We start from the raw sequence: 12819 nt of genomic DNA, 5'->3' as shown, positions 1-12819 counted from the left end.
GAAGGGAAAGCAGACAAACCTAAAAAGACACAAACCTCAATTTTAATGTACAGTCCTCAAAAATTAGCTAACATTTGCATTTTAATGAGCCAATGAGGAAGTGTGGCAGAGTTAGTAACTTAATGGCACTTAAAGTTACAGAATGGAGTTGGGCTTAAAACAGTACTTATGATTGTATGTACACATCAGAAACCATTAGGGAGAAAATGTTACCTGGGATTTGCTTCACAGTATGTACCCTACTACTGACTACCAGGCATTACCTCAGGGTAAAAGGTTGGAAAAAAAATATTCCAAGCAAATGGTCACAAGAAGCAAGCAGGCGTAGCCATTTTAGTATCGAACAAAATAGACTTTCAACCAAGACTAATCAAAAGGGATGAGGAAGGACACTTCATACTCATCAAAGGTAAAGTCAACCAAGATGACATCACAATTCTGAACATCTATGATCCCAATACAAGGGCACACACATTTGTAAAAGATCTCCTAAAAAAGCTTAAACCACACATCGATCCCCACACAATAATAGTGGGAGACTTCAACACCCCACTCTCACTGAAGGATAAGTCATTGAAACAGAAACTAAGCCGAGAAATAACATCATTAACCAATGCCATGGGTCAAATGGATCTAACAGATATCTATAGAACCTTTCACCCAAACAAGAAAGAATACACCTTCTTCTCTGCACCCCATGGAACCTTCTCCAAAATTGATCACATCGTAGGTCACAAAGCAAGCCTCAATAGATACAAGAGGATTGAAATAATACCCTGTATCCTATCAGATCACCATGCTCTTAGGCTGCAATTCAACGACAACAGAAATAACAAAAAGCCTACACGTACGTGGAAAAAAAACAACTCTCTGCTAAATGACACCTGGGTCAGGGAAGAAATTAAGAAAGAAATCAAGGAGTTTCTGAAATTCAATGAAAATGAAGAAACAACATACCCAAATTTGTGGGATACATTGAAAGCAGTGCTAAGAGGAAAATTCATAGCACTAAGTGCCTTTAAAAAGAAATTGGAAACATCGCACATAAGCATCTTAACAACACAACTGGAAGCCCTAGAAAAAAAAAGAAGCAGAAACACCCAAGAGGAGTAGACGCCTGGAAATAATCAAACTCAGGGCTGAAATTAACAAATTAGAAACTAAGAAAACAGTCCAAAGAATCAACAAAACCAAAAGCTGATTCTTTGAGAAAATCAACAAGATAGATAGACCATTAGCCAAACTAACTGAAAGGCAGAGAGACAGTATTGAAATCAACAAAATCAGAAATGAAAAGGGAGACATAACAACAGACACTGAAGAAATTCAAAGAATCATAAGATCCTACTTTGAAGGCATATACGCCACAAAATTTGAAAATCTAAGGGAAATGGACGATTTTCTTGATCAATTTCACTTGCCAAAGTTGAATGAAGAACAGATAAACAAGCTAAATAGTCCCATTTCCCCTACAGAAATAGAAGCAATCATCGATGGTCTCCCAACCAAAAAAAGCCCAGGGCCAGATGGTTTCAGTGCAGAATTCTACCAGACCTTCAAGGGTGAGCTAATACCGATACTCTTCAAGCTACTGCAAAAGATAGAAATGGATGGAAAATTACCAAATTCATTCTATGAGGCCATAGTCTCATTGATACCTAAACCTCACAAAGACTCAACAAAGAAAGAGAATTTCAGACCAATTTCTCTTATGAACATAGATGCAAAAATACTAAATAAAATACTTGCAAAACGAATACAGGAGCACATCAAAGATATCATTCATCATGACCAAGTAGGCTTCATTCCAGGCATGCAGGGATGGTTTAATATACGGAAATCCATCAATGTAATCCACCATATAAACAAACTGAAAATAAAAAACCACATGATCATCTCCTTGGATGCAGAGAAAGCATTTGATAAAATTCAACACCCATTCATGTTTAAAGTTTTAGAGAGATCGGGGATACAAGGCACTTTCCTCAACATAATAAAGGCTATATACAGCAAGCCAATAGCCAAAAGCAAAGGAAATGGTGAGATACTCAAGGAAATTCCTCTAAAATCGGGAACAAGGCAAGACTGCCCACTCTCTCCATATCTCTTCAATATAGTGAATCAAAGTTCTAGCCAGAGCAATAAGACAACAAAAGGAGATCAAAAGTATACAAATGGGAAAGGAGGAAGTCAAATTATCCCTATTTGCAGATGATATGATAGTGTACATAAGTGACCCTCAAAATTCTACCAGAGAACTCCAAAAGCTGATAAACACCTTCAGCAAATTGGCTGGATACAAAATTAACTCAAAAAAAGTCGTAGCCGTCCTATACACAAATGACAAGCTTGCAGAGGAAGAAATTAGGAAAACCACACCCTTCACATTAGCCACAAGCAATATAAAATATCTAGGAGTTACCCTAACTAAGCAAGTGAAGGACTTGTATGAAAAAAATTTCAAAACTCTGAAGAAAGAGATTGAAGATGACCTGAGAAGATGGCATGATCTTCCTTGCTCATGGATCGGGAGAATTAACATAGTAAATATGGCCATCCTACCAAAAGCAATCTACAGATTCAATGCAATCCCTATCAAAATACCTACACAGTTTTTTAAAGACATTGAAAGTTCAATTCTGAACTTCATATGGAAAAACAAAAAACCCAGAATAGCTAAAACAATCTTGTACAATAAAAGGTGCTCCAGAGGAATCTCCATACCTGATCTCAAACTGTACTATAAAGCAATAGTAATTAAAACAGCATGGTACTGGCACAGCAACAGGCTGGTTGATCAGTGGAATCGAATCGAAGACCCAGATATGAGTCCACACACATATGGTCACTTGATTTTTGACAAAGAAGCCAAATCCATTCAATGGAAAAAGGATAGCATCTTCAACAAATGGTGCTGGTCTAACTGGAGGTCTATGTGTAAAAAAATGAAACTGGACCCATATTTGTCACCTTGCACAAAACTCAAATCCAAGTGGATTAAAGACCTCCACATAAAACCAGAGACACTAAGCCACTTAGAGGAAAAAGTGGGAAAGAGCCTGGAACATATTGGCACAGGAGACAACTTCCTGAACAGAACACCAACGACCCAGGCCTTAATGTCAACCATTAATAAATGGGACCTCATGAGGCTGAGAAGCTTCTGTAAGGCAGGAGACACTGTCAAGAGAACAAAGCGACAGCCTACAGACTGGGAAAAAATCTTCACCAACCCTACATCTGACAAAGGTCTAATATCCAAAATATATAAAGAACTCAAGAAATTAAACACCACCAAACCAAATAACCCAATTGAGAAATGGGGCTTGGAACTAAACAGAGAATTCTTAACAGAGGAGTATCAAATGGCTGAGAAACACTTAAAGAAATGCTCAACCTCCTTAGTCATCAGGGAAATGCAAATCAAAACAACTCTGAGATTCCATCTTACACCCATCAGAATGGCTAAGATCAAAAACTCAAGCGACACCACATGCTGGCAAGGATGTGAGAAGAGAGGAACACTCCTTCATTGCTGGTGGGAATGCAAATCTCAGAAAAATGGGAATAGGGCTTCCTCAAGACCCAGCTATTCCACTCCTTGGAATATACCCAGAAGATGCTCCAGCACGCAACAAGAAAATTTGCTCAACCATGTTCACAGCAGCCTTATTCATAATAGCCAGAACATGGAAACAGCCTAAGTGTCCCTCAGTAGAAGAGTGGATAAAGAAACTGTGGTACATATACACTATGGAATACTACTCAGCTATTAAAAACAAGGAATTCCCGAAATTTGTGGATAAGTGGATTGAGCTAGAAATGATCATAATGAGTGAGTTAACCCAGAAGCAGAAAGAATCAAATGGTATATACTCATTTATATCTGCATACTAGCCCAAGGGGCATGCCCCACGAAAGCCTTCACTTACCAGGAAACTGGGACAGAGGGGAGGGCATCCTATTGGGACTCTAAATGAGACGCATGGGAGAATAGCAAAATAAAAGGATACAGAGGGTCCTAGAAATCTACAAGTAGAACACTATGATAGGCAGATTTGGGCCCAGGGGTCCCGCTCCAACTAAGGCACCAGCCAAGGACAATACAGGAGGTAAACTTTAAACCCCTTCCCAGATCTAGCCAATGGTCAGAATATTCTCCACAGGTGAGTGGAGAGTGGGATATGACTTTCTCACATACTCTGGTGCCTCACATTTGACCATGTCCCCTGGAGGGGGAGACCTGGTGGCACTCAGAGGAAGGACAGCAGGTAGCCAAGAAGAGACTTGATACCCTATGAGAATATACAGGGGGAGGTAATCCCCCTCGGGAACAGTCATAGGGGAGGGGAATAATGGGAAAATGGGCGGGGTGGGAGGAATGGGAGGATACAAGGGATGGGATAAACATTGAGATGTAACAAGAATAAATTAATAAAAAAAAAAAAAGAAAAAAAAGAAATGTGCCAAACTCTAAGTCAAGGACTCATGAATAACGAATGATATTCTGAGTTGGCTCTAAAAATGAACTACAATGCATAAATATCAAAACAAGGCAAAGAGGCAAACTCGTCAATTGACATGTGTATGAGGTTCAAGGGCTGGTTAGTAGTTCCCTTTCTCCTACTTTTCTGAAGTTATATTAATGTAATTTTAGGATATAATCTGGCCATTCATGCCTTTCATGGGCATTTTATTAGGTACATTTTAACAGAACCAACTGATTTTCTCCAAATAAGTCAGGCAACCGTCTATGAGAGAGAAATCACCTAAGTCTGTCTCATAGAACTCTGGGAAGAGCACTGGTGACCTAGTGAAGCAAGCTATATTGATGTAGACACTCTGGCTTTTGGCAACAATACACTGCCAGTGCATTTAAGCTGTGTTTACTAACTGTTAGTAAGAAAACTAGTAATTAAAGAATGTTCTACATTACAAGACTGTAATTTAACTGGCACCACAGGAAGAAAAGTAATCCACACGAAAGTCGCATTTTAAGTGTACCATATCTAAACAAAAAAGGGAATATTCCTTTAAAGCAAACTTAAAGTGACCATTTTTATAGTAATTAAAGAAAATCACTTGAGAAATCCACTGCAGTCTTAGTCTGAAGGTAGTACAACTATCGCTACCCCTGTTTTATGACAGGGTCATCACTGGGAGGAATATGAGCCTCCCAGCGATGGGCGTGCCAATCCAGACCGTGCCGATCCAGACCGTGTTTTCTGGTGCTCTGAGCCGTGCAGTTATCAGAACACTGTTGAAATGGGTGGAAAGACAGTGCCTGTTATTACTGGCTTCTCTTCCCAGAGATACTAAGCAGAAGTGTTCACCACAATAGGATTTCTTCTCGTAAATGACCCAGAGGAGAAACACCCACTTGTTCTGATGGCTGTGCTTGGTATCTTAGCAGAAGAAACTTTCCATCTTGAGTAGACAGAACAGAGATTAACAATAAGTGGGCAGTCATGGGCATTTACATCACCTCAGTCTTGGATTTAAGATCATTTGAGGACAACAACCACAAATAAGATGGGCTTTGTACACACAGTACCCACTTGTTGGAACTCATAAGACATATACATAGGGGACATTTAGCCCATCATCCAAAACTTGGATGCTTTTGTGAACGAAAGTCTCACTTAAAGTTATGCCATAACTCAGGAAAGTCTCGCTGTTTGCAGAGACACCTGCCAAATGCTAAGAAAAAATACATATAGCACATATTATACCTATATCTTGCGTTTCTAAAAATAAAATGCATTATGTCAAAATATTATTCCTTTTTTCTTCAACTTAAGAGTATTTCTGTACTCTTATACTAAAAGGAATAATAATATTGGATTATTGATATATTATGTAATAAAATCTCATTAGAAATAATAGTAGACTAGTGGCATGGATGAACAATGCGGCACTTGGTAAATAACTCTATTCATTAAACTGAGTTATCTTTCCTTCAACTGCTTTTGTGTTGACTGATAGGCTAAACGATTTAATGCCAGTTATCAAGTGTTATTTACTTACATAGAGAGTCACAAAACAAAACAACCTCGGCACCTTTAGAATCAGGGCAGAAGAAAAGGCAGAAGAACTCACAGTGGTTAAAAATTCAGTGTTGGACTGCCAGCTTGGAGGTGCATGCCCTTGGCACTCAGGGAGGAAGAGGCAGACATCTTTGTGAGTTCGACGACACCCTGGTCTACGAAGCAAGTCCAGGACATGTAGGGCTATACAGAGAAATCCAGTATAGAAACCCAAACAACAACAACAACAACAACACCCGAAAAAACAAAAAACAACAACACCCCCCCAAAAAAACAACAAAACCAAAAAACATATAAACAAACTAACAAAAACTCAGTCTTGAGCCAGAGAGACAGGGAAAAAGGCATTTCCTTGCCAAGCCTGAGAGTGGGGGGTTCAGTCCCTAGGATCCACGTAGTAGAAAGAGAAACGTGGCTTCTGGCAAGTGTTCAGCTGACACGCACAAGTACACACTGTTGCGGGTATCCTCACTTGAGAATTAATTAGCAGCAAGACCTGTGAGCTGGAATCCAGTGGGGAGTGAGAGGGAAAAGAGATCGGAGTGTCGAGGACGTCAGGAGACGACCCAGCGGAGCCCCTGAAAAGGGCAACAGACTGAAACGCTTGTGCAAGTCCAGCCTTTGAGTACTGGTGACACTGTGATAGCCAAGATGACAGGACTGGAACCCTGCTGTCCAGTGGGGTTACAGACAACCTTCTCTGCCCTTATCACCTCATCCCTAATTAGCAGCTGGGGCCAAGAATGACAAGATCCAATGTGCTTGATTCGCTACACAGAAGGAGATCTGGCTATAATAACCCAGAGAGATGCGAAATAACTAAAATGGACAAAATGTGTGAAAATGAGCCCCAAACCCACTAACTAAGAAGCATGGGCTATCCCATTAATCTTCCACACCACTTGAGGATAGGGGGCAAAATAACTATACACGGTCACATGAGATCAATCTGACATTTGCCAGTCTAATCCACACCGCTTTTCAAAGCTAGAGTTTCTTTGTATTTAAATTTCATGTAGTGTTAAGAAGTCAATTTATCAAACATAGTTTAGCACAGTAGCTGTATTCTGCAAGAGCCATTAATAAACACACTACTGGGTTTTTTAAAAGTTGGTCATCATTTGGAAATTTATTGTTCAGTACTTTCCTGGGCAACTCATTCTTTCACTGCCCCCTAAGGACTCCCACTCTTTTCTGCCCCTACCAAGTCAAGTGGGCAGAGTGCAATGGGGACTGATACAGAATCAAAAGTGGTATTTCTTATACACCAGCAGAACTCAGCTATTTCTAGTTTGTGAGATTTAGAAATGTAACTAAAACAATTTGTAATCATTTGTTTGTGAAGTTTTGTGGTGGTTAAGGTAGTTGTGTCAGGACAGGAGCTGTCATGTAGTCACGCTATCCACCTGCACTAACACTTCTGTTATAGTGGTCATTATTTGCACTGTATGTAAATTTGCTTAAATGGAACAAGAGTTTTATTAAGAGTATTTACTCAGTGGGCACAGTGGCCATGCCTATAATCGCAGCACTCTGGGAGGCGGAAGCAGGTGGATCTCTCTGAGTTTGAAGTCAGCCTGGTCTACAAAATGACAGCCAAGACTATTCAGAGAAACTCTGTCTCGAAAACAAAGAAACAAAGCAAGCAAGCAAACAAACAAACAAACAGTATTTTACTTATGCTTTTTATTGCTAGACTCTTTTAGTCATGTAATCAAATTGTGAGATATAGACAAGCTTTAATTTTAGTCCTAATCGTTTCCACTTACCGAACATGGTACATGCTGAGACTCTGTTATCAATTGTCCAGCATATATGAAATGTTAGCCAAGGAGGTTGTGAATCCACAACAGGTTCCTAGCATGCAATATTAAATTGTTTTTTGCTCATTTCTTCTGCCACAATGAATTTGTTTTGTTGTTGATAAATCATTAAAATTGGAGTAACTTTCATCGTTAGAATCCCCTGAGCTTCTCCCTCGTCGTTATATAAGATTCCCTTTTCAAGTTTGTTATTTCTACATCATACTTGCCTAATCTGTTTTCACTAATTTTTCTCCTTTGAAGAGTATGGTACAAATTGCAGCTCCTGGGTGCTGTGCCCATAGTTTGTATAGTCTTTCCATCTATGGCTTTCCGTGTTCCTTTGTGCACAATGGGATCATCTGGGCATCTTGTTAAGATCGCACAGTCTGGTTCAAAGCTCTTATTCAATAGTTCTGCACATGTAACAGGCTTGCAGCTGCCCTCGGTTCTAAGAACATACACGAAGAGTCATTGCTCTCTATATATAGTGATAACGACAGCAATTTCATTACTTGCACAACATTTGCTTCTTGTACTACTGTCCTGTGGGTTGTAGGCATGTTGAATACCCCTGTCTGCTCACTAAGACGGTAATGTAGTCCTGCTGTTGTGTAGAAGATGAAACCCAAGCACAGGAGATTAAGCAGTGTACCCACAGATGTGCAACTCAAAGGTCTATTATTTGTTTGTTTGGTGTGTGTGTGTGTGTGTGTGTGTGTGTGTGTGTGTGTTTATGGCTCTCATTATGAAATTGGTCTCACTTTATCTTGGAGACACTTGAATGTATTGAAAACAACATGAAGTGTCAGTATATATAATACCTATAGTAATTCTGTTATATATTATACTGAATACACACCCATTACATATGTATATATGACTCCTTTTTGTAAAGAAATGCCAATTATAGCTATTGAATTTTATTTTTAATCTCCATTTTTCTTTTATTGAAAATAGATTTTTTTATTACATAATGTATCCTGATTATAGTTTCTCCTCCCTCTACTCTTACCTCCACATCTCCCCTCCCACCTGGATCCATCCTCTTTCTGTCTTTCATCACAAAACAGACATGCTTCTAAGGAACAATAATAAAGTATAATATAATAAGGCAAAACAAAACTAACACATCAGAATAAGACAATATTTTATTGTTCTGTTATAACAGTCTGGTATAAAAATTGACCGTCACTTCTTTGTTATTATCAGGTTAAAAATTCTTGTATTCCATAATCATTTAACCATTTTCTTTTAGTTCAGAATCCAAAATGTAAGAGAAGAAGAGGTCGTGACAAGTTCACTCTCCAGTGTGCCAGACACTGGCTGGAAGGGCTATGGGACACAGCTGATATGTTACTGTCCGAACTGAGATGACCTCAGTGCTTAACTTACTAACTTGTTAGTATCAAAAACATTATGGGTTCATAAAGCAAACAGAAAACAAAGGGAAACATTTCATAAATTTTTATATTTTGTACTGAGATAACTAAAACACAGTTTTGAGTGGATTAGAATAATTGCAATGCATTTCAACACAGTGAATCACCAGTTTCTGTTTCCAGCCTAGTAGAAAAGTTAATTTTCTATTTGTGACTTATATTTTAACTGGATAACATTTGTGCAAAGCTAGCAGGTAGTTGATTATACACTTTTCACAGTTTATTAAATTGTATAAACAAGTGAAAGAAGACATGTCTAAGACTGTGGGAATGTGTCTGTGCATGGGTGAGGCCTGTGGGCAACCAGATGTCTACCAAGCAGCTGACCATGTCTGCCTTCCTTTGGCTTCAGGACTTATTCTTATGACTGTGATACTCCCAGTGAGTACATCAGGATTTCTATTACTAAAACAGTGACTGAGTTAGTGTGCCTAGTTTTACTATGAAAATGTATGGATTCAAATCATGAAAAGAAATTGTGTATTCTCTAGGCAGTTAGTCTGTGTAAAATCTGAGAGTGGACAATTTTATCTTTAATTTTTTAAAGACTTAAAATTAGAAAATTCTGAAATTTTATACCCAACAAGACAGGAAAAACACTTACTTCAAACGATACGAATGCAGATGGCCAAGTCACCATGAATGTAACATATATAGAACTCATTATTCTCATGATTGTCACATGGTTCTCCCTGCTATATGTAGTTTGTCTTATACATGTGTAATAAAATTAAAAAAAAAAAAGAAAATTCTTTTCTAACAGTCACTAGGAAATATGACTTTAGGACAGGACTCTAGCCAAGGAAACAGTGGCCACACCTATCAGGATAGCAGACGACTTCTTATCAGGAAATATGCAACTATCAGACTCTCCTAAGAACCAGAGAGGGTAACAGACACCAAGGAACAAAATATCCACCATAACAGAGACAAGACTCAATAGGAGCACCTAGGCTATATTCTCCTCAAATCCAGATGCCTATATGTAAGCATAAAAACACCATGAATAGCAGCCAGGACAACGCGTCCCCAGTAGAGCCCAGCCCCACTACCACAGCAGGCCCAGAGAATTCCAACATAGCTAACACACAATAAAAAGATCCTAAAACAGCCTTTAAGAATATTATAGAGGTCATAAAGAGGAAATGAATAAATCCTTCAAAGAGATCTAGTAAAACCAAACAACTAGTGGGAGAAAATGAATATAACAGAACAGGATCTAAAAGTAGAAATAGAATTAATGGAGAAAACACATGCAGAGGGATATCTGAAATTGAAAAAGAAAAACTAGAAACATGAATAAAACCTCAGAGGCAAGCTTCACCTATAGAATGCCAAAGATGGAAGAGATAATCTTAAGCATTGAAGGCACAATAGAAGGAACAGAAACATCGGTTTTAAAAAGTTAAATAGGTATCATTCCTGTCACAAAACATCCAAGAAGTCAGAAACAACATTAAAACTCCCAATCTAAGAAAAATAGGAATAAAAGAAAGAGGAGAAACCCAGGTCTAAGGCACAAAAGATAATCATTAAACTGTCTTTTTAATTGTTTCAACAAAATTCATTAAAAACAATTCCCCAAACCTAAAGAAGAAAATTCCTATTAATAAGCATACAAAACACCATATAGACTGGACTAGAAAAGAAAAATGCTAAATGTATAGCAGAAGCAAAGATATTAAAAAATCTACAAGAGAAAAAGAAAGTTGGGATCATGCCTGACTTCTCAGTGGAGGCTCTAAGATCTAGAAGGTCCTGGACAGATGTGCTACTGTCTCTAAGAGATGACAGATGACAGTCCAGACTCTTACACCCAGTAAAATTTCCAATAACAATAGGTGAGAAAAATAAAAAGAAACTGAAGAAATATCTATCTATCTATCTATCTATCTATCTATCTATCTGTCTGTCTATATATATCTAAAAATATAGCCCCACCAAATGTTCTGGAAAGGAAACTTCAACATAAAGAGGTTAGCTATACCCAGGAAAACAGAGGAATGAGTGATTCCAAACCAGCAAAATCTAAAGGGGTAGACTGCACACACACACACACACACACACACACACACACACACACACACACACACACCATTCACACTCACTAGGAATTACCAGTCACTGGTCATTTATATCTTTCCACATTGGTCGTAATTGTCCAATGAAATGCAGAGACTAACAGAACAGATTCTAAAGCAGGATCCATCTTTCAGTTACAAGCAAGAAGCACTCATTAACTTCAAGAACAGACATCCCTTCAGGTTAAAATAATGGAAACAGGTCTCCTTAACAGAGCATTATACAGGCATGAGTCTGGATGCAGAAATGGTTTCTTTTAAGCACAGTATAACCACTGATGCTTCCTGAGAGACTACACACCTTATAGTGAGAGTTGGCAGGCAGTGTTATGGGGAGAAGAACATGTAATTAACCATGAAATCCCAGTGACTTCCAGATATTAAAATTTAAAAAGACTTATCTAAAAAAATAATGGAAACAGATATTCTAGGTAAATGGATTTAAGAAGCAAACTGATGTGTTTATTTTAATATCCGACAAATTAGACTTCCAATCAAATCTAACCAGAATAGATAGAGAAGGAAACTACATACTCATCAAAGGAAAAATAACCAAGAAAACATGGCAATTTTAACATATATGCCTCAAACAGAAAGGCACTCAAGTTCGTAAAAAAAAAAAAAATACTACTACAGCTTAAATCACACACTGACTCTCACACACTGATATGAGGGATTTCAATATCCCTCTCTAGCCAATAGATAAGTTATACAGACAAACGCTAAACAGAAAAATGTTGGAGCTAACAGACTTTATAAACCAAATGGACATAACAGATGTTTACAGAACAGTTCACTAAACTCAAAAGAACATACCAGCACCTTCTTCTCAGCACTGCATGGAACTTTCTCCAAAATTGGACCACATACTCAGACACAAAGCAGGTCTCAGAAAATACAAGAATATTGAATTAACACCCTGTATCCTATTTGTCCACCTTGAATTAAATTTGGATACTAACACAACAAAAACAACAGAAAGCTTACAAACTAATGGAAAGTGAATGACTAACAACTGAATGAAAAAAGTGAGTCAAAAAAGAAATTAGGAAAGAAGTCAAAGACCTTCTAGTTGAGTGAAAATGAATACTATGCAACATACCCAAACATATCAGACACAATGAAGACATTTCTAAGAGGCAAGTTAATAATACTAAGTGCCTACAAAAAAAAAAGAAAAAAAAAAAAAACCTGGAGAAATCTCATACCAGCAACTTAAAAGCACACCTAAAAAGCTCTAGAACAAATGAAAGGAAATCACACCCAAGTGGAGTAGACAACAAGAAATAATCTAACTCGGAGCTGAAGTCAATAAAAGAGAAAAAACAAAGCAAAACAAACAAACAAAAAACCAAAAACCAAACAACACAAAGAGTCAATGAGATGAGTTGGTTCTTGGAGAAAATCCACAAGGTTAGCAAGCTTTTATCCACATTAATTAAAGCAG

Source organism: Acomys russatus, chromosome 15, assembly GCF_903995435.1.
Source record: "Acomys russatus chromosome 15, mAcoRus1.1, whole genome shotgun sequence".
NCBI classification, from domain to species: Eukaryota; Metazoa; Chordata; class Mammalia; order Rodentia; family Muridae; genus Acomys; species Acomys russatus.
This window is presented reverse-complemented; position numbering follows the sequence as displayed.